At 40.2% G+C, this 23,695-nt stretch overlaps 1 protein-coding gene across 6 annotated transcripts in view; it reads right to left on the bottom strand.

Moving 5' to 3' along the window:
* The window catches only part of RBMS3 (RNA binding motif single stranded interacting protein 3), a 715,580-nt gene that overhangs the window by 320,316 nt on the left and 371,569 nt on the right, over window positions 1-23,695 (bottom strand). The window lies entirely within an intron of this gene.

Consider the following 23,695-nt stretch of genomic DNA (forward strand, 5'->3'; position numbering starts at 1 on the left):
GTCATTTATTTACGTGCATGCACACACAGCTGTGCTCATGTCTGCATCCATGCCTATGCGCATACACTCTAAACTTCTGGTTTATGTAAACAGAAGCTTTGAGGTTTAGGTGCATCTCCTAGCTCTTTCCAAGATGAATGTTAATACTTATTTGAATTTATGTTGCCTCCATAGATAGCACAGCACTGCAACGCAACCTGGTACTTTGCATGATGAAGAGTGAATTCAGGCAGCTACGACTTGTTGCGTTAAACAGCTAGACCATAAAATAGGTATCTATTATCTCACAGAAGTTAAGACTAAAAATGCAGACTTAATAGTAAGTATCACAAACCCTGGTAAAAGCTCACAGAAGATGGCCATTTATGGCTGAATGTAAGACTTCAGGAGAATGAGGAAAATAATTTTATTTCTCAAGTCACTGATATGTCTTAGTCTCTGCTTCACTGAAGATTACTTCCTTTAAAATGTCCCTTCCCAGATTTTTTTTTAAAAAAGCACTTCTGGTACTCTGACAGATTGGGCTTTCATTTGGAAGACTTTTCCATGGAACGCAACTTTCACCATCAATGAAGGACATGTTACTATAAAAGATTATAATAAAATTGTATCTTCTAATGGCAAAACAACGCCCATGGAAAATAACCCACAAGTTCAACAATTATAAACCACTGAAATGTATGGCAGATCAATTTTAACTTGCTTAATCTTTATTAACAGCAATATATATCTGGTGCTAGTGACTGGGATGTGGAAGATCCGCATGCTGCAATTCTCTCTGTCTCAGGAGGAAATCCACGTCTCCTACTATACAGAAAAGGAATTTAAGGGCAGCTAGAGCACTGTACTACATATTGAAAGCCACGCTCCCCTCTGTCCTACCAGTCTGCAAACACACCGGGTAAACTGGGGGGGGGGGGGGGGGGGGGGGGAAGGAAAGAAAGACCTAAAGTAAAGACAAGGAGCCAAAGAGGGAATGGTACTATCACTCACAGGGGAAAAGGGACCTTCGGGTTTCAGTCTGGGACCCAGCAAACACTTAAAATATCTCATGAAGGAGGAGGAACACCAACGGGAAAGACTGGGAACAGCCTGCCTAAACATACTCTGCCTAAACATACTCTTTGGTACCAGCAAAGATTTGAGGCAATTTTGTGCCTGACAGAAAGTTCTCAGCTGAAGTTTCCACGCTGTGAGTGACATGTAACCATTCAGCTTTAGATAAAGGCCACCGTCTCTCCATCTCTCTTTACTCTGTTTTCATGACCGATGCAAAGCGAGACTTTCCATTTCACTGGTTTTTCCTTTCCCTAAGAACCTACAAAAAGCATTTGTTTCCATTTGACTTTCATTTTGGGGAGGAAAAACATGCTTTGCTTTGTTTTATTTCAGACTGAAACCAGTCAGGAAGAGGGCATGCTGACCTAAAGGCATTAACAGTTTGTGCCATCCAAGTTGAGCCCCAATTCAGCCATCTTTTAGGAACAAAAAAAAAAAAAAAAAAATCGTACAAGCCTTCTCCCCCTCCACACACCTCCTTTTTGTATTGGCTCTGTAGACAGGCAGGATTTTGTGCTCTGCAGGCAGGCGTAACCTATTGTGCACTCCACCATGATGGGTACACGGGCAGGTAGTCGTGGGTCTACTTTGCCATAGCTGGCTCCACTCCAAACACATACATAATAGATTTAATGTCAACCATGAGATCACATGCTTTTCTAACCTCAGGTGTTTTCCAGAATTGGGGCCTTTAGACTCACTTATGTTCCACTTAATTTTATAATTCTTCATGGTAATACCTGAAGTTGACTTTGGCCTCCAAGACATCAGAGCACATATCTTAAGAAGGCATAGCCAAATTCTTTGCCAGTGTGATTTATGGTTGTTCGGTGGGCCAACTCACCCAGCAGGAAATTTGGCCCGTGCGGTGCATCTTCATTTATTTGATTTACTCAGATTTAAAATCAAATATATGAAAAACATGCAAAAACATGCCCATCTTGTACAGTAAAGGGCCTCTGACAGATATATGGAAAAAGAATCCAACAAAAATCAGCAGCTAACCCACAACAACCTCAAATAAAACACAACCCCTACCTAAACTTCCGCCAACAAAAACTAACACCCAGCCTCCATTTCAGTCCAGCCACTCCTAATGAATTGATATGTTGTTTCATCCAAGTCATGTGAGAGCTAAAAGTTAACATTTCTTGCCAGCAGAGACAGGCATTTGTGGTTCCACTGCTTTTATTACAGATTTCCCAGAGTTATTTGCTACATACTGTGATCCTGCAAACACTTAGTTACACTAGAGATTTTACTCACAGAAGTAATTCTGTTCAGTTCAGAAGAGGTTTCCTCCTGCACGTAAAGTTACGTGCACAGCTTCACGTTTGCAAAAACAGACATCAGAGCGGTAAGAGGCACCACAATAACAAACACTGTTATAGGCAATTACCCATGTGCAGACGATTTAATCTACCACTATAAACCTTGAGCGCTACCACAAGAAAGTAATTGGAATTAATTTGGACACTGTTTTCCTAAACATTTCAAGTAATTATTTTACAGTAATCAGAACATCAGTTCTGATGAAGAATGTTAGTTTGTATGCTGCATGAAATCAGGAAGGTATTTTGCTCCTGCCAATGTAGTCATATTTCTTGCTTGCACGTGTGGAGAGTGGTATTAAGTTATGTCTCCTCTCCAAAGTTGTTTGGCTTTCTGTTTGGGTGACCTTTAATTGTGATTTGATTCACCCCGAAGTACCAAAACAGTACTCTTCAAAGGGAATGCCCACAGAAATAAAGATAAAGTGCATCACAAGAGCTAACCTCTTGTTTTCTTATATTTAAATGGAAACTATTATAAAATTCAACAGCCTGCACACCTCTCTCCTACAAACTATTGATATCATTAATGTGAAAAAAATACCAGGTATGGTTTTCCTTGTTGTGAGAAAACATGAGCACTGTTTAATTTCCTCCTGAGTTACGGCGCATGGAGCTATTCTTTCAAAGATTTTGAATCAAAAATTCATGTCAGAAAAAGATAATTGTGGAATTGAGTACATCTCAATGCCTTATTACCAACTCTTCAACATAATGGTGGTATCATTAAGGATAACCTACTGCATCACAGTATCCAAGGGAATAGATGTAATGAATCTGTGAGATGGCTACCTCAAGAATGCATCTACTGAACATCTGAACTGAAACAGCTTTTCAAAAGATTTCAAGACATACAATGTGTTTTCATTTCCTTCTTCCTAAAGCATTATCTAAATGCATAAGCACAAATAAAATTGTTTACATGCTTTTTTAAAAAAAAAAATCCTTTTATTCCCTTATATTTAATTATGCTTTTAATGCTTTTCCATGTAATAATTTTCATTTAAAACCAGGTGGTCAGATATTTGAAAGAGCTTCCATGACAGGAGCAACTACACAGACTAGGACTTCAGCTCGTTAAAGAAGGACCTGTGCAGTGAGAAGGTGACTAGCTGTCTTCATTTCTTCTCATAATCCATAAGAATTGCCAAGAAAATGCTAAGGTTTAAAAACTGCAGAAGGGGGTACTTTCCCAGAATGGAGAGTTACTTGTAGAACTCATTGCCACAACCCATACTGATGGCCCACAGAGAGCATCTCTACAAAAAGTTATCAGATGGCTTCTAGGAAGGAAAATCTGTCACGAAATTAATAGCAAAGACACATTTGTGGCCCTGGAAGTCACATACCACCAGAAACTGGGAGAGGACACCAGAGTAATATCATCGCATGTTGTCCCTGTTTTAACATCAGGCACCTCCACAGCTGCTGAAAAATTCCTGCCTGACCCAGCCCAGCCGTTCTACATTCCAAGAGAACATTAATTCGAGAGCGGAAATAGCTTCTTACAAACATAAACATTTTTACCTTCTCTAGTACATATCAGTTTGGGGTGAAACTGTTCATGTCATCCGATATCCACTATTAAGATTACAAAGGTCACTTAAAACCACTTCACTTGCGAACGGCAGTAACGCACACCGCGTCACACGGAGGGTAGGACTAAGGGAAGAGCCCACGTTGCTGCGCAGAGAACAATCTCCCTGTTCAGTCCTGGCTACAGAGCTATGTCAAAAAAACCACCCCCCCGAGCCCCATCCCACTGCACCCCACATTTTCTGGCTACTCAGCAGACTCAGGAAAGATGCAAGCAATGCAGAATAAACCCTTAACGTACATCAAAGTTGCAAAGTATCAATAGATCATTTTCAAGAGCTTGCAGGCAGGCGGTCGATCAGCACTTACACTGCAGACAAAGCTCGACCCGGTCGTTATTTGATAACTGCTGTTAAAATGGAGACAGTTCCTGAAGGAAGCACTTCAGCTGCAAGCGATACCACTTGCAAGATACAGGAACCTTTCCCACAGCCCACACCGATCCCAAACCGATAGAAATTTGTGTCTCAACGGCACACAAAGGATTGAAGCGATTTCTGCCTCTGCCTGAGGGAAGCCGGGGGTGCAGGGGAAGGCGAGTGGGCAACCAGGGTGAGGGGGGAAAGTGAGATTCAGCCAGGGACTAGCTCAATGCAGAGGAACCAGGCACCACACACCCCACTGCTGGCAGGCGACATGTCACGGTTGGAAGTCTGCTGAGGCACAGCCACGAACGAGAGCCACCGGGTCAAAGGAGGGGTGTCCTGGGAGAACGGTCTGGTCGGAGCCACTCAAACTTTTCAAGTTTTCCCTGGCGTTACAGAAAACAAAAGCCTCTGGGATAGATACATCTTATTCTGTCCTTCAAGCCAGCTTTCAGGCTGGCCGCGACTAGTCCTGAAATGCAAAACAGTCATCGGACCGGACAGGCCAAGTATCTCACCACTCACCCGACTCGGTGCTACGTGCACGTTGCCGTCCTCATCTACAAGGTGGTAGGTGCACAGACACCTACAAAACACAGCTTTTGCCCTGATTCCAGTTAGTGCTTGTATATTTTAAATAAACATGAAACTTGGGATTTAAACCCAAGTAACTGGTGTACAGAATTCTTCCTTGCTTAGTTAAACCAATGGAGATACCATGTAATTTCCAAGTTGAGAGCTTAATAATTACGTCCTCAGTGTTAGGGTTCACTCAAGGCCTCGTGCATTGCTCAGAGCACAATTCACCCAACTGAAAAACAGTCTGCATTTCTGGGCGTTTAAGTAATATATGCTTTTATCTCTGGAACTTTTGTACTGGGATGAATTTGACCAGCAGTAATTGGATTTAGATAAGCAACTCTGAGGCTCTTTCATTCATCTGAATTAATATATAAATAGCATAACTGGGTTTATTTTGTTTAAAACAGACTCTATTATGAAAATCATGGATTTCAGGAAAAAAGAAACCACCCCACATTATAAATGCCTGAAGTACAGAAGGAACTGCTGCTGGGTTTCTCAGAGAGATGTTATTCCTGTAATGCACTGCCACATGAACCTAAGACACCCAAATACACACAAAAGGGAAATTCACTTAGAAAGTTAGTTCTGATTTGCATGATCATTTCTGGGCATTTCATCTACTACATGACATTTTCAATGCTTGTATTTTTCCTCAAAAAATACAACACATTAATATTCTAGCCATTAACAAAAACTGAGCTGCTTTGTTGTTGCTTCTCTGTGTATTATTTTTAATTTAAAAAAGGAAAAGTTAAGACTAAACACTTTTATTCACGTAAAAACAGGACAACAAAATTCATGCCATTCAGAGCACCTTTTATTTTCACAGACCAGCACACGGCTTGGTGAACAAACAGAGGGAGGTAGTTGCAGGGAGCCTACGGTGTACTGGATTAAGATGACCGTACTTCTGTAAGAGTGTAACATTCAGCTGCTCTGTCTTCTCTACTTCCTTCAGTCTGGCTGTCAAGTTTACAACAATCATTCCTTCACTAAATATAATACAAGTTAGTACAGCAATTTAGAGTAACAACTTGTCCAAGAGTTTCAAAAACACCACAGAAAAGGGGAGGGGACCCTCTTAAATCCTTTGGTTGTACATCTAAAACAGCCCTGGACTTTCAGAAGGGCTCCTAAGTCATTAGTACTGAATTCTATAAGGGCAGGTATTGCTCAGCAATTTTGAAACTCAGACCATGTATTTCTGTTCCTAAGAATGCAGTCAGGAGCCCAGTTTTAAGCAGACAGCAATTAATATTGTAGCATCTATGAGAAGTGAATTTTCAGGAGAATGTAAGCTGATGAACTACTGAAAGAATGTATGCATATTCCATAGTATCTTCTGGTACAGACATTTACTACTGAAGGTGTAGTAATTTGACTCATACATGGGCCTATTATTTACCATCACCCTATGTCCACTGAAAATATAATTTTTAGAAGTATGAGAGAGAAAAAAAAGCTACAAATACCCATAAAATAACTATATGCACGTCTATGAACACTATTATTGCTTTAGACAAATAAACCCCAAGATCATACCATTCTCTTGAATAACAGCTCCATGTTAGGAGGAAAGAACCTAAAAGGCTATTTCAGATTATGGATCATGCCATCTACTTTACACTGCATTTACAGATCATATTCAGAAACCCTGCTTTTCAGGAGAAGATGAAAGCACCATTTAGCTCAAATCATGGGGCTCTAATACAGTCCTGGAGCAGCTGTATTAGATCATTTGGCGCTCTTTTATTGGAGAATATGGAAAACTTGGTAGCTTTAGTGAAGTTTGCTTCTTGTAAAATTTCAACAACCTAGGGCAGAGAATACTGTAAATAAACCTCTTAAAATGTGTGTAGAGACACCTACCAACAAAAACCCCCCTCTGCTGTTAAAATGCTAGCTTTCCTTTGCAGTGTCCCTAAAATCTACTGCTATTAAAGCACAGGAATGCATCTCACCTTCATCTTCAACTAAAATAAGAGAGGCATCTCACATTCAATTTAGAAACGTATTTACAAGACAACGGAGATATTTACCAAGAAAGAGAGAGTCATATTTCCTATTCAAACTCATCTACATGCATATACTTAAACATTATAGGTACATTCACCTCTGGAAAAATAGTCCCATATGAAAGAGTGCACGCTCCGGAGACTAATTGTAATTGGTTTCAGTACTTAGGAAATTAAACAAGGTAAAACAGAAGTTAAAGTAAATGAAATTTAAACAGATACTAAATTTCTGGAAATAGAACTTGAACTTTCAGACCAGTAAGAAGTATATCACTTTAGTAGTTCAAAGGTAAGTTCCTGTAACCTTGTTCCTTTCCTTGCCAAAATAAAAAAGACTTTTTTGTCTGCATGTAAATGAAATTAAATGGCTTGATCCAACACTTGCAGAAATCAAAGGCAGTTTTTTCATTGCCTTCAGTAGGTACAAGCTCAAATCCTATTCACAGTGCTTATAATGAGGCTAAAGATTTGTCACACTCTTGATACCCAAGACGGAATAAAATGCCACTTACTAATGTGGCACTCCCCATAAAAGCCTGACATTTTACAGTGTTTTTTCCCCAGTTTGTTACATGTAAGACATTTGGCTCTTGGCTGCAGTTTTTATTCTAATCGCTGTTTATTCTGAATTAGTGCTATATATCATACTCATATCTGTATGTTTGAATACTGAAGCTATTTAAGACTATTTAAAACATGATTACATTATTGTATATCATATTTAAATTAAAATTCTGACGTTTATATTTTGGTTTGATAGAAAGCTATGTTTTTCCCTCACAGTTCTGCTATGACAAATAACCAGTGTTAATAATTAATTAGCAAAATATTCTACAGTTGCTAAATTAAGTATGGAAAATGAAATTCATGCACAAATTAATAACTATGATTTCATGCAGAACACTTCAGTCCTTCTTCTGGGCCATCATTAAATCTTCAAATACTAATTATTCCATATTTGCAAGAATTCAGATGTCTTAAAAAAAATAAAATGCAACTTTTGTTTGCAGACACTCAGCAGTGCCGCTAAATTTTCTGTATAATGATAGGATGCGTTATTGGGAAGACAGCTTAGGGATCTGAAATCCTTAACAGAATGAGATGTGGTTTACCGTAGCTTGTCACAAATTATACTGCCAGGCATACTCTACTTTTCGGGGGCGGGGATAAAAAAAAAATCCAAACCTCATCTTTTCTACTATAAAGACACTGCTCATCAGCACTGGAAGTAAAAATTAAGCAGATCTTCAAACTTGAAGAATCTCTTCTATCCAACAGTTCAATTTTCTCAGATATTGTGGCTATAACCCCCCCCAACATATCATTCCTGTGTGTAGAATTTATTTACTTTGTATGTTCTTGCATGCTGTGCTGTCTTGTATCTGATTTCTCATTCACAGTCTTGCTTACTTATGGAGGATTCATTGTTAAATTACAGTTGGTATGAACCAGCATGCCAGCATACCATGATATTAATCTCTAAAGTATTCAATCATTTAACAATAGCCTCATTATTCAATGGAACTCTGAGTGTTCCGTTTGTGCAGATTTTCTGACGTTTCGCTAAAACAATTTACTCTTACAAGAATTCAATGATGGCAACATATTGTAAAATATATATATACACACACACATATATGTCTCAATCAGATGGCTCCTCTCCTATAATAGCCAAGAAAAGGAATTAAAAAGAAAAGGAATTAAAGAAAAAAGCAAGAACTCCAGCTACCACCAGGGACTGTGAACTCAAACTGATAATTTAAAGCTAAAACATTTTATAGAGTTCACACAGAGGCCATTTGAATCAAATGCGTGAGCGGGACTTCTTGAGTTCACAGAGCTCTCATTTCATTATTTACAAATTAGAAAAATCCAGGTACTTGAGATTTCTTTGGAAACAACGTAGTTTTGAGAGGAACTGTTTCTTAGGATTTTTACATTGCAAAATACATATTTCAGGAACTACATCACAGAATTGCTTCTTTCTCTTCAATATTTATTTTAATCCTTTTATTTCCAGGGCTGGAACGTTACAGTTGTATTCATCTTCCAAAGGCCGAACTTTAACAAAAGTGGTACAGAGGAACACATTTTTCTCTACTTAAAATTTTCAAGGAGAAACAAGAAGAGCATGGATTTAGATTTTTATAATTGCATGGACAAAAGTTCATGCTGCTTCTCCAGGACTGGGACAGAATACCTCCAGTTTTGAGTTTCTTTGAATTTTATTTAACTCCACCAAGTATATTTTTAAAAGCAAAGATTTTTTTTAGTCAATTTATTTGGGCAACTCTGTAACATAAAGACAGCCTCAGGAGAGGGTGTGGAAATGGATTCGATAAGCTATTTGTCCACGATATTTTTTAATACTCATGCGCATGTACAACTTCAGGCATGGAAGATGCCCGGTTGAACTTAAACAGGACAATCCACGTTTCTCAAGGTTAAAGCATTTTTGTAGGCTCATAAATTAATGTGCTTTTTCGGTGTGGAAATTTGTCCCTACAGCCCTGATACAGTAAACGGACTTACACAGGACACGTGAGTGCACGTTTCCAGTCAGCGGGTGCTTTGCTTTCCTCAGTGCAAGGCCTGTAACTATGACAGTAATTGGCTTTAAAAGGACAAATCTCTTCTTGCTGGTAACTCACCACAACTCCCAGGCCAGGGTCCCAAAAGCAGGTATTCTCCAAAATCTTCTCTTAACTGATAGCTTTGTCAACAATAACATTCAAACTGGGTGAAGCTGCCCAGCATGCAATACAGATAGATAATTTATGAATAGTGTTTCGTTTTTTTTTTTATGTTTTAAAAATGCTTTAAAAACCTGCAAGTAAATATAGCATTAAATGAAAAGTCACCTGTTACAAAAACACATTTACAGGTTTAAAAAGACACTTAGTCTAGAGCCCTTGTCTATTATATAAGTAATTCTTCATTCTTTATTGTCCATCGAATGCATTAGCCTCACTGTGTCAGCCTGGTAAATGTCTTTGGAGAGGGAGGGCTTATTAAAAACTGCACTTTGGATCATGCTCTTGGTTTCCAGAAACGTGGTGCCCTCCTTCTGGGTCCAAGGGGCAGCCCCAATTTACACCAATGGAGCAGCTGCCTCATTATTTTCTGTCTTTGAACATTAAAGTTACACTTTAATATAACATCAAGGGGCAGGGAATATGGCGCAATTAGCACGTCTTGTAGCTCTCTGCTCGGCAGTCAGCACTTCTGAGAACCAAGGAGCCTATGACAAATAAAATCTTAGTCAACTAAAACCTCATCACTCAGGCTTTATGCCAGCTGCTCTCACTGGGCACCTTGGCCGTGAGTCTCCTACAGAAGAAAAGTCAATGCTGGCAATTGCTGTGCCCTGCTGTGGGTCAGCTTGCGCCCAGAAACGACCATCGTGGACCAGGAAGGGGTTAGATAAGCCACAGGATTCACTAAATAAATACCCTCTTTATAAACTCAGTGTCTTCTGTCCCTAAAAGGACACCTGGTTGGTCCTGCCAGGCAGAACCCTGGCTGGAGAGCTATGAAAAAAAGATGTGCTACGTAACCCATCCTTTCTGAAATATACATGGGCAGATCTGGAAGAAGGAGCATGAATTTAAATATTTTATGTTTCCACTGAGAAATTTTACCCCAGGAACAAAAGAGTCAGTGAAAAAACACAGCAAGCACATCTTGAAATCTGATCAGTAACATAGTTTGGAAGCCAATTCACCTCAGTAGTTTGGAAGCCCTCAAGAAAAGTCTTTTGTATATTTTACCTGGCTTCAGGTGCCTTCAAATAAATTAAGATATGACCCTCAAACCACTGGAAAAACTGAGACCTTGTTCTAAGTACTGGGCATATGTTGAGAAAGAGAGAACCGTGATTCACTGGGATAAACCCACAATTCTTCCTGTAACGGGCCAAGGAGTACAGTGCTGACAATTCTTGTTGCTCACTAATACACCAAAAAGTTATGAAATTAACTTTTGGTATTAAAAAAGAACTAGGAAATAAATATTTTTGAGATAACCTTTTATTTTGGCTTATGTATTTCAAGCCTCTGTGATAGACTCAGGTTGTATTTTCATGCCTCTTTACAGCCACGAAGGAGAGAAACCTACTTTTTGTAAAAAATTGAAAGCTGAGATTCCCATCTTCTCACATGCCTCAGGATCTAAGGGTTTAAGGAACAAATATTGTGAACCTCGCAATAAACTTCCGAGGGCTGGCAACACCAAGGGCAACATCTTCATCAAATATTAGTGAACATCCTCAGCTAGGGAAACAGCACTGCTTGGCAGTTGCATGTTTTCAGTCCCAGAAAACAACTTTGCAAAGAAAATAAATAAATAAATAAAATAATAACAGTGAACAAATCCACCCTGTGTTCTATTCCCCGCTTTATAAAGAGAGATGGATTTAAAGATTCATGAAAACCCCAGTACTGACACCCCTCACTTGACTACTGCTATAATACACATAAACAGCGAGTATAACCTATATGGATAAACTATATTCCGGCAGCCAAAATATAATCTGCCAAATGCGCTCGGTTTAAAAATTAATAACACAGTGATCACCTCTAGTGGCAAACAGACTGCTTTTTGAAGATCCCATCAGAAGCAATGAAAGCACAAAGCCAGTGTGAAAAGGACACAGTCATTCTTCATTGAGTCAAAGACACATTCTGCAAGAAACAGAGCTATAGTCTGCAAATATTTACAACTATGAACAACTGAATTCATACTCTGGACAGTCCTGAATGAACCCAGTGGCCAACTCTCATAAATCAAGCACTTGCAGTATCAGACCACGTATTTACGTATCCCCAAAACATCTTATTTATCAACAGCATTTGCACCATTTCCTCCCACTTACTCAGACCATGGGAGGTTCCGACCCTTTCCCTTTCTGCTGTTCAAGAAAGGAAGTTCTCAAAAGACCAACATCTTGCATGAGAAGCTGAAGCAAAAGAAAAGGTCCGCTCCAGCTATTCATTTCCCAGATGCCTCTCTCCTTCGCTTTCTTTGGGCTTGCTCCAGAGACCACTGAGAATAAGAGAAAGACCTATGGATTTCCCCTGTTCTGCAATTTCTGAGAACCATTAAATGATACTCTACATGCAACATTTCATTTTGTAAGACAATTTCCTAAGTTCAGACTCTTTTTGATTCCCACATTCTCAGGACAACAGCTCCTTTGTTCAAGCTTCCATGTTTATGGGAATGTTATCTTATCTCTGGTTTAGCCTTTAATATTGAGCAGAGTCAGAAAAGAATCATCCCCTTGTTTGAGATTTAAAGATTTATGTCTGCTTACATTTTTAAGATACACAAACATAAACATACAAACATACTTACAAAGCCTAAGCAAATTTACTCTTATTAGAGCTGTTATCTGAATGATGATATTTAGCACGAGTTACAGTTTAGTTCCCTTATCTCCCCCGTGAAATATTTTTTTCAACATCTGTTATGAGAGTAAAATGACAGCATCCTAGGGAAAACAAGCTTTCTCCAGCCTGTCTGCAAGGGAGCAGCAAGGTTGGAGCAGCAGAAAGCAGAAGAAGGGGAAGCAAACCGTTACAGTGGGGGGGAGGACTACCATAGCTGCTGGGCCACCCAAAGTCGAGAGACACAGAGTGCCACAGCGAAACTCTGTGATTCAGAGAAGAGACACAAATGTCTAAGAGTGGAGAATGGCAGAAGAAAATGACCCTAGCCTGAATTCCCAACTACACCCGCACACGGTGGGGAACACAGGACCCGTCCACGCCAGTCATGCCGGTTCTGCACAAGAGCTTGGAGCTACCTCAGCTGTAGCTTTAACCTAGTCCCAGGTTTCACTGCATGGCTCTAAAACCCAGAAGCATCCACAATATAGATGTTCCTTCAGGAAGTGAAATGCACAGTACTGATTCAGTTCTGAATGTTTGCTCTCTTGTCTAAAAGAAAAACGTACTTTAAAAAAAGAGTCACCATTTGTCTAAACCCCAGGCAGTCCTCTCCCCAAACTCTCCATGACCCCCATCCCAGAGCTTCTACAGAAGGCCATTCTCTCTCCCATCTCTAAGATTAGCATGTTCAAGACCTGCTCATTTTTGACAGGGAAAAAAATAAAATCTACCTTGAACAGAAAGCTTTTTGAGTCTTCCTTCACTTTTGAAGTCTTTGTATTTTTTAATACCTGCTCTGCCAATTTTGTCTCCCCTTCCCCCCCTCCCCTTCAGTGGAAATTTTCTACTCTTTACAAGCCCAGCTCTCTGCAGAAAATTGATTTCCCCTAGGATACAGCTATCCTACTGTTCTATGCATGGTCATTAATGACCATCCTGTTCAGAGACAGACACAGTGGCACTCCTCCCCAGCTCCTTAGCACAGGAAGCGCACAGGGGGAAAATCAGAACAACCTCAGAGCTTAACCGTACCAAGAGTTCATCATCTCCAGAAAATACCATACAATATCTCCAAATGAGCTATTACAAGTAAAATAATTCTTTCTGGGTTTGGTCACTCTTTACTTCCACTGCACTAGATTAATTTTTTTAACTCTTCCCCCATGATGTAGCTCTCTCTCTCCCAGAGCCACGTGGGAATGAACTCTAAATCTAATGAATGAACTCTAAATGACTGGAGCTCATGCTGGTTTTACTTGGGCACAGGTATCAGGGTACCCAAAGGCAGAATGCATTTCAGCACAGCAGATTCCTGCAGATGTGAGAAAACATCCAGGCACTGCACCTTTTGCTGTTTTAGCTGCTTTACAAGCAGCGTACCTGCTGGCTTCACCATCTCTGGGAGATCTGCAATCTCATGTTTCATCGCAGTGAAGTCCCATCCTTGGAGTGACAGGCAATTCTCCCCTCAGTTCCTGGTGGCTCTGATGCCAACGAGTAAAATAAAACGATTGTACTCACAAAACAGCTTAAGCCTTCTCTATAAACATCTTGTAGATAGACTGTAAATTGAGTCCCTGCCTCCTCCTTGTCCCATGGGGTCCTTGCAAGAACTTCCCTTTGTCCCTGCTGGTACAGGGCAGTACAATGGAGGACTGGAAGCCCCGAAGAAGATGGGGTAGTCAACACCCCTTCTTCCATTTCCAGCCGAGGATTTTTATGTGATGAAGTTAATCTTGCTTACTGAGTTGCATTACTAGTTCCAGTAGGACCAAAAATAAGGAAAAATATCAGTAAGGCCCAAAGATGGGTCTATAGGGTGTTTTTTTCGTATAATTCAGCTTAGTTCCAGTGAATTTATCTGAAATAAATAGGAGCAGTGTCTTTAAATCAAAAGGTAAATTGAAAACAAACCAAAATCTTTCTAGTGACTGTTGAACAGGAGAAAAACAACCCTAAGATTAGTTCTGAAATTGGGAGAGGGGCTAAGCTACTGAACTGCAACTTGGTCTGAAAAAAGTCAACACAGCTAATGCCTGATGGAGCACTTCAGAAATGCTGGGGTGGGTAAACTGCCCGAGCCAAGACATTCATACTTAAAGCTCACGTTGTCCAGCTATGCTGTGTAAATTGTGCCAGGATTTCTTTATATAATTCTCACTAATGCTGGCTGATGTTAGCTGAGGAAATCCTCCGCAGACAAACAGGACAATCCACCCCACTGTAGGTTCCATAAAATCACACGCTCTATGGAAATTTCCAAATACCTCGGCACAATATGGGTGAGTTAAGGATAAAGTTTCAAGCCTGAACTCCATAATTTCCTGTCTTTTGCTAGTCTACACAGCTCTTTAATGTTATGTTAATATCATTTTTGCGGGTGTGATTGAATTACCCGCCGCTCTTGATGCCAGCATTAGTGGATTTCTGTGTAATAGGAGAGCATGCTTTACTGCACATACTGTTACTAAATACCATTAAGCAGACCAGCTGCAGACCTCCTGATAGCAGGACTGGAGGGCTACCTCGTTAGGAGGCGACGAGCACTTTACTGCTGGCACACGGCCTGAATCCTGCAAGCCCTCAGCATGTTGAACTCGCCTCAACGTCCCCACCAGACGGCCTGCCCCAGCAGGTCCCCTGGCCAAAAAAAAGCGCCCAGCCCTGGGAATCTGCTGAGAGTGCCGAGATCCCTCTCACGAGCTCGACATCCTGAGTCCCGTGTGGTGCTGCCGTGACTTGGCAGTCTGAAAAGATAGAGATGTATTTACTTGGCGACACTTCGACTCCAGGTGCAACGCAGGGCTGCTAAATTCTCCACTGAGAGCGTGCCTCACACTCTGGTGACAGCTACTAACTAGTGGCGCAGTCCTTTAAAAATCCCTTTCAGGAGTCTTTGCGGAGAGATTAAAATGCCACGTGTATGTGAGTTGTAACAATTCTAGGGCAGACTCCGAAGGGAGATTTAACACAAGCTTTCTCATCAATATCCTTGCACTGCTAACCAGCACCTACTAAGCAAACGATGAGCCTGACTACTGTGCAGAAATATCCCTCTTTAGAGGAGGATTGCATTAGGGAAGAAAACAGGGGTGGGGGGGCAACGGAAAAATCGAACAAGGGAGAACAAGGAATTTCAGTCTGTTCCACGTAGCTGGCTCAGTACACACTAAATTATACTGACAGACAACATGGTCCAAAGAGTCTCAATGTATTCTAGCCACTCTTCTTGCCACTGACCCACCTCCTCCTCACCACGAAACGCCTTGTACGCTGGTTGGTACAGCTATACTTACCCAGCACCAGTGGGTGATTCAGCTGCTAGCGCTCCCCTAACAGCAGCCCCACGTCCGCAACATGCCATGGGAACGGCATGGCAGAGACACAGCAGGGACAAGCGATGTGGTCTTGCGATTAAGAGAAGTTCTTGTTTCTCTATATCTAAGTGTAGTCAGAACCAACAAACAAATGCAGCAACTTAACAAGAACTAACAAAGCCAGATTTTTCTGACTAATCACTGAAAACAGAGATGAAACAACTACAAGTCCTAAAAGCGGTGATAGTATTTAATAGCTGTTATCATTATAGCCTGTCTCCCACATCTGCAAGACCTGCAATCAATCATGCCTTTAGTTCAATTTTTATGTTAGGCAATGCACAAAATCATGGCATGAGTATACTGCCTTGCTTTGACGTAAACCCCATCAGTGACTTGATCATATTCCGTTTTGTTCCACCATAGCCACTAGTTTTCCTTTCCATTTAGAAGCAATTGCATTAAGTTCATTTTATTCCGAAAGGCAAGAGATTGCCCTATATGAATGCTTCAGCTCCTTAAACTGGCTGTATGTTTGTATATGTGATAGGAATTGATTTGTTATGCAGTTCATAAGGCACTTAATAAACTTTATATTGAATATTTGTGCTAAATTATTGTAGAGTAATTAAAAAACTTCATAGCCGTACTCCATTTAATTGACAATCCTAAATCTGGTGTTGATTTAAGTAAAGCAGAAGGGGCAAGAAACATTAAAGATGAGTAGAGAAATTAAGTTCTACAAAATTAACTTAGGTTTGGCTTAGATCCAAATTCCTTACTTTTTAAAATAAAGTTTCAAGGGTGCTGCAGTTTTCTCATTCTATGGGTTTTTGTTACTCAAAGCCAAGGATGGACAGACACCTGATTTACAATTACAGGTAATCGAAACCTCAGAGGTGGAGAGATGAGCTTCTCCTTCTGAGATAGTGCCAGTATCAGCGTCCTGTGATTTCCACACAGCACATGCCATGCCTCCTCACACTCCTGCTAGGACACCACCGCAGCTTTTCAGCATCGTTTCTCCTGCTTAGGAACACAGATGTTCCAGTGATACGCTTCATCCACCTACGGACACATACAAACAGATATGGCTACACAAACTATATGTAATAACAAATCTCCATAAACGTGAAAAGGAAATTATTTCTAGCCTCAAATAACCAGTTTTTAAAACATTCAAATGACCCCTGCAGTCCTTGATGAAATTATCCAAAGGCTGGAAAAAACTGTCTTATAATCAGAGACTTAAAAGAGCTCCATCTATTTTGATTATTAAAGAAAAAAGTCTGAAAAGTGACTTGATTATCGTGTGTAAGTACATCTGGGAGGAGGACGGAGGGAGAGGAAGAGAATCGGAAAGGTCCTTAATCCGATTACACCAAGCATCAACAGGAAAAAATTAACACCACAAAGTTGATTTGGAAGTGGGTCAGAAATTCTGACCAGGGAAACGCAGCTAACAGGAACAGTTAGCAACAGCAGTAGGTTTGGTTTCATAGCTTCAGATCCAGAGTGGGTGCTTTTCTGGAACATATTCTTCACATAAAAATAAATTGCTATATTTGGTCCAGGAGCAAATAAGGGAAATTTAAGGACCTGAATCAACCAGAAAATAATGGTAGACCATCCCTTGGTCTCTTCTGGATCTTAAATTCTATAAATCTGTGAATTCTTTTATCCCTTTTAATTACTAGTTCCCTACTATAAAGAAGCTAAAAAGTTAATGCTGCTCTTGAGTCAGTGAATTACAGAAAATAATTGAAGTTTCATAATTGGATTATAACCTCAGGAGTACATGAAATGCTGAACTGGGAAGCTGAAGTAAGGAAAGCATGTCTGTTTTGGGGGTTTTTTTTGTGATCACCAGGCAGTAATAGCCATAAATGCTGCACTTATTACCTGTATTACACCGAAACAATAACATGGCTGTGGTCCTGCAATAACTGCTATTTGAACAGACCGCTGTGCTTCTATGAAGCTTATATGAGGCTGGGTGTCTGTTGGCAGAGAGCTTATTTCAGAATAGGACCTATACTTCCACATTGCTGTTACCTTCATTATTTTATTTGGGGTTGCCCCCAGAGCTGTGGCTAGGTATTTTCCAAGGGAACCAAAGTCCAGAGGTCTCCACTTTCCCTAGAGCTCATGATGGGGACACAGAAAACACATGCCCAAAGAAAGACAAAACCTTTTTCAGATCTCTACCAGATCAACATCTTTTAAAAATTAGGCTGAAAACATTCCATCTTTCCTGTCTCTGTTTTATAACGAGGCAGACATAAAACCTCTGACGTAGTTGCAAAAATTCTAAGAAATTCCTTCTCCAGTGAACATCTTTTAAAAAAAATTAAAGACTTTTCAGTTTTTAACACAAATCTAGCAGCAGCACTCGTCAGACAAATAATTCCGGGAAGTTACCAAATACTTGGAATGAAGGATGTTGCATGCTGTATAGCACAGAGCTCTTGTCGATGCTTGTTTGGAACGGTATGGGAAAGTCTAGCAGCTGAACACAATGACATTTTTGTTTTTGTGCTGATAATATTCAATAGCTTTGCCACCAAAGTTGGCCTGCCACTTCCCCTTGTATAGAAATTACAGGCGTGCTTTAAGATTCTTGCCATTAGCTGGAAGCAGTGCCCAGGTTATTCCTGTTTTGGGGAGGGGGGTTATTAAGCATAGCTGGTATTGTTTCCTTCCAGCAAAGCTTTAGGACAATGTATTTCTCAAACAGATCAGAACATTATCTGCGTCATACTTTCTAGAGAAAGTTTACAGAAGCATTTCTGCTACACAAATGTCAGAACATGAACAGTGTGTCTCCATCCTCTCCCAAAAGTCGGTGACTCCTAAGGAGTCTAAATCACATCCCAGGCAGAGAACTTCCTACTTCCCTCTCTGCTCTCTGCACATGTAACAGCCGTCAGTTCTGCTCTCCCACTGCTACCATCAATTCTCAAAGGACAACAGATCAGAAAGACCCACTGAACTTGACATCACAGAATTTAGGAGAACAAATACCAAAAATTTAGACAAATCTTAAAAACATAGATGAAAAACAGAAGAAACAAACACAATCAGAACTTTCATTGCCACTATTCCCATTTAAAAAAAAAAAAAAAATATCGCACAGCGACTCAAAGGACAGCAGTGAAGGAACCTTTGTCAAACCACTAGCACATCAATCAGCCTCCTCACGAGAAAGCAGAAACTGAGGATCAGAGTTTTACAGAACACCTTGAGGGGCTGGAAAATTCAGAGTGTCAAGAGTCCCATGGTCACGAAGGCCCTTCCACAATGCAACACCCACATTACAAAAACGGGCATTTGTCTGAAATTTGTCTGCATGGTGCAGAGCCTGTCTGTCAGTTTTTGGACAGTTTTTGGCCATAAGTATTTTCAGACTCTTAAATGCTGAGACCAGTAAGGGGACCATAGCCTCATCAATGGATGGTGATGCCATGGTTGACCAGCTACACACAAAATATGCTGCAGAAGTGGAAAAAGAGCACAAGGAAAGACTGGAAACACCACATATCTCAGAGCAGGTCTGAAGCAGCTCAATATGTATGTTTGCCCTCTTTCTATCATCTCAACACCCCTCTTACACAGTAAGCAAAACAAGTGGCCGTTACAGTCATGCCCTTCACACCGCTACACAGAAGACTCAATATTTCTGTTATGAGCTGTCTGTTTTGTTGTGGGGGTTTTGGGGTTTTTTTTCCTTTCTTCCTTTTTTTTTCCCCCCCAAGGACTTTAATTAAAATTCATCAGAAGAAATGTGTTCAGCAGCAGTGTCTGAGAACGCTGCCTCCTCCCCTATCTTCCATTAAATCAGGCTCATCCAACTTGAAAGGAGATGAGAAACTCTCACTGACACTCTGTCACACTCCAGTGAAAAGACGGGCACATTCAAAACAGAGAAGAGTGCAGGTGCTCATTTATTACTTTACGCAGACTATTTTTCCGCCTTTCTTCCTGACAATGGGAACGTTCACATCCCAGATGGAGCTCTCTGTAGTGCTGTGGGCATTTGCTGACCTAGAGTTTTGTTTTCCCTGATGAAAGAGGCTAGGTAAGAAGATGATCAGTTCGGTGCCTACTGGGGCAACTTTAAGGTTTGCTTTTAACAATGGAAGACATTTGGTGATTATTTTAATGAGGAATAAATATACAAATAATTTAATAACAATATCAGGTAAAGGAGAAAAAAACCTGTGCACATCCATCCTAATATTTACAGGCATTGCAAAGATGTAATATTTATATAACCAAGTACAAAACTGCAAATCAATTTATTTCAGAAACCAAGATCTTGCCCAGATGAAGTACAAGTTTACTGTCTTGTACCATTTCAGACTCAGAGACCAACCTCACAGTGTTTCTAACAGCATTAATAAGCACCATCACTATGAAGATGTCTTCAATCCAAGAATTAACAAATTATTCCACAGCATTAGGTTCCTCTGCTTTTATGTCTACTTTACGCATCCTTAATGTTCACCATTTGGTTCCTGATCAAAGCCATTTTGACTTCAAAGTATTAACCTGAAATTAATTTCTTTTCCCTTTCCCGCTCATCTTAAAAAAACTTGTAGGAAAAGTCCGTGATACAACAAACTTCAGAAGAATAGGGAATACAGATTTCTCCAAGCTAACCCATCAGTGTGTTTTTCTCTGGTCTGAACACACACATTAACAAATGAGAGGAACAAATTCATGTAGTTTCCACATTGCTTTGGATCAGCAGTACATCCTTCTCGGGTCTTTGCTTTCCCAATTTTACTTGGAATAACAAAAAAAATCTGGGGTTTTTGGGAGGTTTTTTCTTTCCCAAGTGTGGGCATTTCTTTGATTCCCACAGACTGATCTCTTCAGCAGATTTCAGAGCCATTCACAGTTATCATATTACCAGGATACACCGAACCAAAACATCCATGAAGATTTAAGCAGGAACTACTCTATATGATGACACATGGTTCCTATATGAGCTAATCCCACTGAATGAGTGCTCTCACCTCCATGCCCTTTTAGTCTCTGCTATATCAGAGAGCAACAGTGTCAGCTGATATTAACTACAGGAAAGACGTAGATTACGTGGTTCTGTTTGAATTACTATTGAAGCCACAGTGCATCTTGCTTTAACATACACAAGGTTACAGAATGCAGTAAATTCCTTTACGTCTCCAAAGATTACTTCTTAAAAATACAGGAGCAGACACAGGCTAACACTCTACTGCTGCTTAAGTCTCACGGATAAGAACATCACTTTACACTGGGTACAAATTTGGTCTGACTTCATTGTAGAACAAAGGATTTCATTGAATCATGGAATGGTTTGGGTTGGAAGAGACCTTAAAGATCATCTAGTTCCAACACCCCTGCCATGGAGGGGGTGGGTCATCTAGTTCCAATGCCCCTGCCCCTCCGCTAGACTAGGTTACGCAAAGCCCCATCCAACCTGGCCTTGAACACTTCCAGGGATGGGGCAGCCACAACCTCTCTGGGCAACCTGTTCCAGTGCCTCACCACCCTCAGAGAGAAATTTTTTTTCCCTAATATCTAATCTAAATCTACCCTCCTTCAGCTTAAGACCATTACCCCTTGTCCTGTCACTACACTTCCCTGATAAACAGTCCCTCTCCAGCTTTCCAGTAGCCTCCTTTAGTTACTGGAAAGCTGCTATAAGGTCCCCCTGGAGCCTTCTCTCCTCCAGGCTGAACAACCCCAACTCTCTCAGCCTGTCCTCACAGGAGAGGTGCTCCAGCCCTCTGATCAGCTTCGTGGCCCTCCTCTGGACTCTCTCCAACAGCTTGATGTCTCTCCTGTTCTGGGGCCCCCAGAGCTGGACGCAGTACTCCAGGTGGGGTCTCACAAGAGCAGAGTAGAGGGGCAGGATCACCTCCCTCGACCTGCTGGTCACAGTTCTTTTGATGCAGCCCAGGACATGTTGGCTTTCTGGGCTGCAAGCGCATGTTGCCGGGTTATGTTGAGCTTTTCATCAACCAACACCTCCAACACCTCAGGGCTGCTCTCAATCCATTCTCCGCCCAGCCTGTTTTACTCCAGGAATCCTTTTGGTCTTTCTGGTTTGAGCTCACTATGGCGATTTTATTTTGGTTAACCTTTATTTTATTTATAGTTCACAGTAATTACTTTTAACTAGCATTTTAATGCAGAAAAATAAAGGAAGGGAACTTACTTTTCCCACACCTTCACTTCATCAGTTCTCATATAATATGAACTTCTTGATATTTTCACAAAAGAAAAAGGAAAGTAAAAATAGCCAGGAATGCCAAACTCTTGCTGCCTTAAGACATGGCAAAAATGGCCATCAGGAATTTGATATAAAGCTCAGTCTAATTGCAAATGTTTTACTTGTTGCAGCTATTAACAAGAGACCCTGTCCTGAAAGGCACCTTGAACCCCTCTAAAACCTCGATGAACTCAGCAGTTTTCTGTGGAGGCAAAAGGAATGCACACAGTGTATTTCAAAAACAGTCTAGGATTTAAGTAACGTGTGTATTTTCAATTAATCACCTCAGTTACATTATCCTTGGGGCTAGCCCTTTAGAAGATTCCAAACAGTGGCAGCCTGAATATTTATTCAGATGTTCCACGGGACAAAACCAAGGACATTCAGAATGGAGTAAGAGGCTAAAATCTCACACTTGATGACTTGCCAAGGAGACAATCAGGATACCTTCAGGGGAAAAAAAATAACCCAAACAAAAACCAAAGCAAAAAACCCCCAACCACAAAACACTAACAAAAAACCCCATCCCCAAAACAAACCCAAAACCTTGAGTAATCTGCACAAAATATGGATATAGAAGCTATTTAGAGAAAGCATCACTCATGACAATCACAATTCATTAGGGATTTCCCATACCTGGAAAACCATTTATCTGGGAGATTCTGTCTCACCTTCCTCAAGAGTCAGCCTGAGCAGCACACAGACTTGCTGCTCTTTAGGTTTAGATATGTTTACTGTTGTTGTTTTAATTAAGTCCTTTAATTTTACCCTGGACCACAAAAAAGTCAAAACTTTAAGGGTGATGACATAACTAATCCAAATAAGGACAAAGTAGATGGAAATAGATTTCTGAAGGAACATTATAGATGCAAGGGGAGAGGACTAAGTCAGGACAAAAACATAAGCTTAAACTATCAGACACCAGAAGTTTGGAGTAGCTTTCTTTCAGACTACAGAGTGGGCATGAAAAATTCATGACTAAATCAAGATGGACAGGGATTATCCTTTGAATACACGCTAATGTCTTAATTGTTCAATGCACAAGGCTTTTTTTTTTTAAGTCAACTTTTCTTTTCAAAATTTTTGGGAGGAGGAAGAGAGAATTTGTATCTCTTTTCCCAACCTCCTTTTCTCTTCTCCAAAACTTAATTTATCTTTTAAAAAATTTTGGGCCTAATTCGTCTTCAGTGCAAACATGTAAGAAAAGACACACAGAAAGACCAAAATCTTGAGAGACAGACTAAGTTGTTTAAAAGAAAAATGTTTCAAAGTAATAAAGCTCAAATGTTTAATTTGTGCATAAGATTTCCTTCAATCTATCTCCACTGGGATGCAGTTAGTAAGAATGGGATGTGTCCAGTATACCAACAGGGGACTAAGCCATCTGTGTATGTTTTTAAGAGAATTTTGGAATTCTTCTGGATGAACTATACCACCATGCATGAAAATTAGAGTGACAGATTACGAATATTTCAAAGATAACAATTTTTGTTTTGCTTGTACAGTGACACACCATGCACAGTTTTCTGTCTATAATCTGTAATTTTACATCTTGAGGTTGATTATCTTTCCTTTTGGTGAAAACATATCTTGACTGAGAAGATACATGCATGATGGTGTGTACCACTGCACCAGCAAAGACTGTGCGCCTCAGAGAAATAAATGGTAAAGATATGATATTTTTTCTTATTTTCATGAAATCTTTAAAAATCAGAATTTTAGACTAATAAGTTCTGATGATCAGTATGATCACAGATAGGTATAAAGCTTATTTTTTA

The sequence above is a fragment of the Balearica regulorum genome, chromosome 2 (genome assembly GCF_011004875.1).
Source record: "Balearica regulorum gibbericeps isolate bBalReg1 chromosome 2, bBalReg1.pri, whole genome shotgun sequence".
NCBI classification, from domain to species: Eukaryota; Metazoa; Chordata; class Aves; order Gruiformes; family Gruidae; genus Balearica; species Balearica regulorum.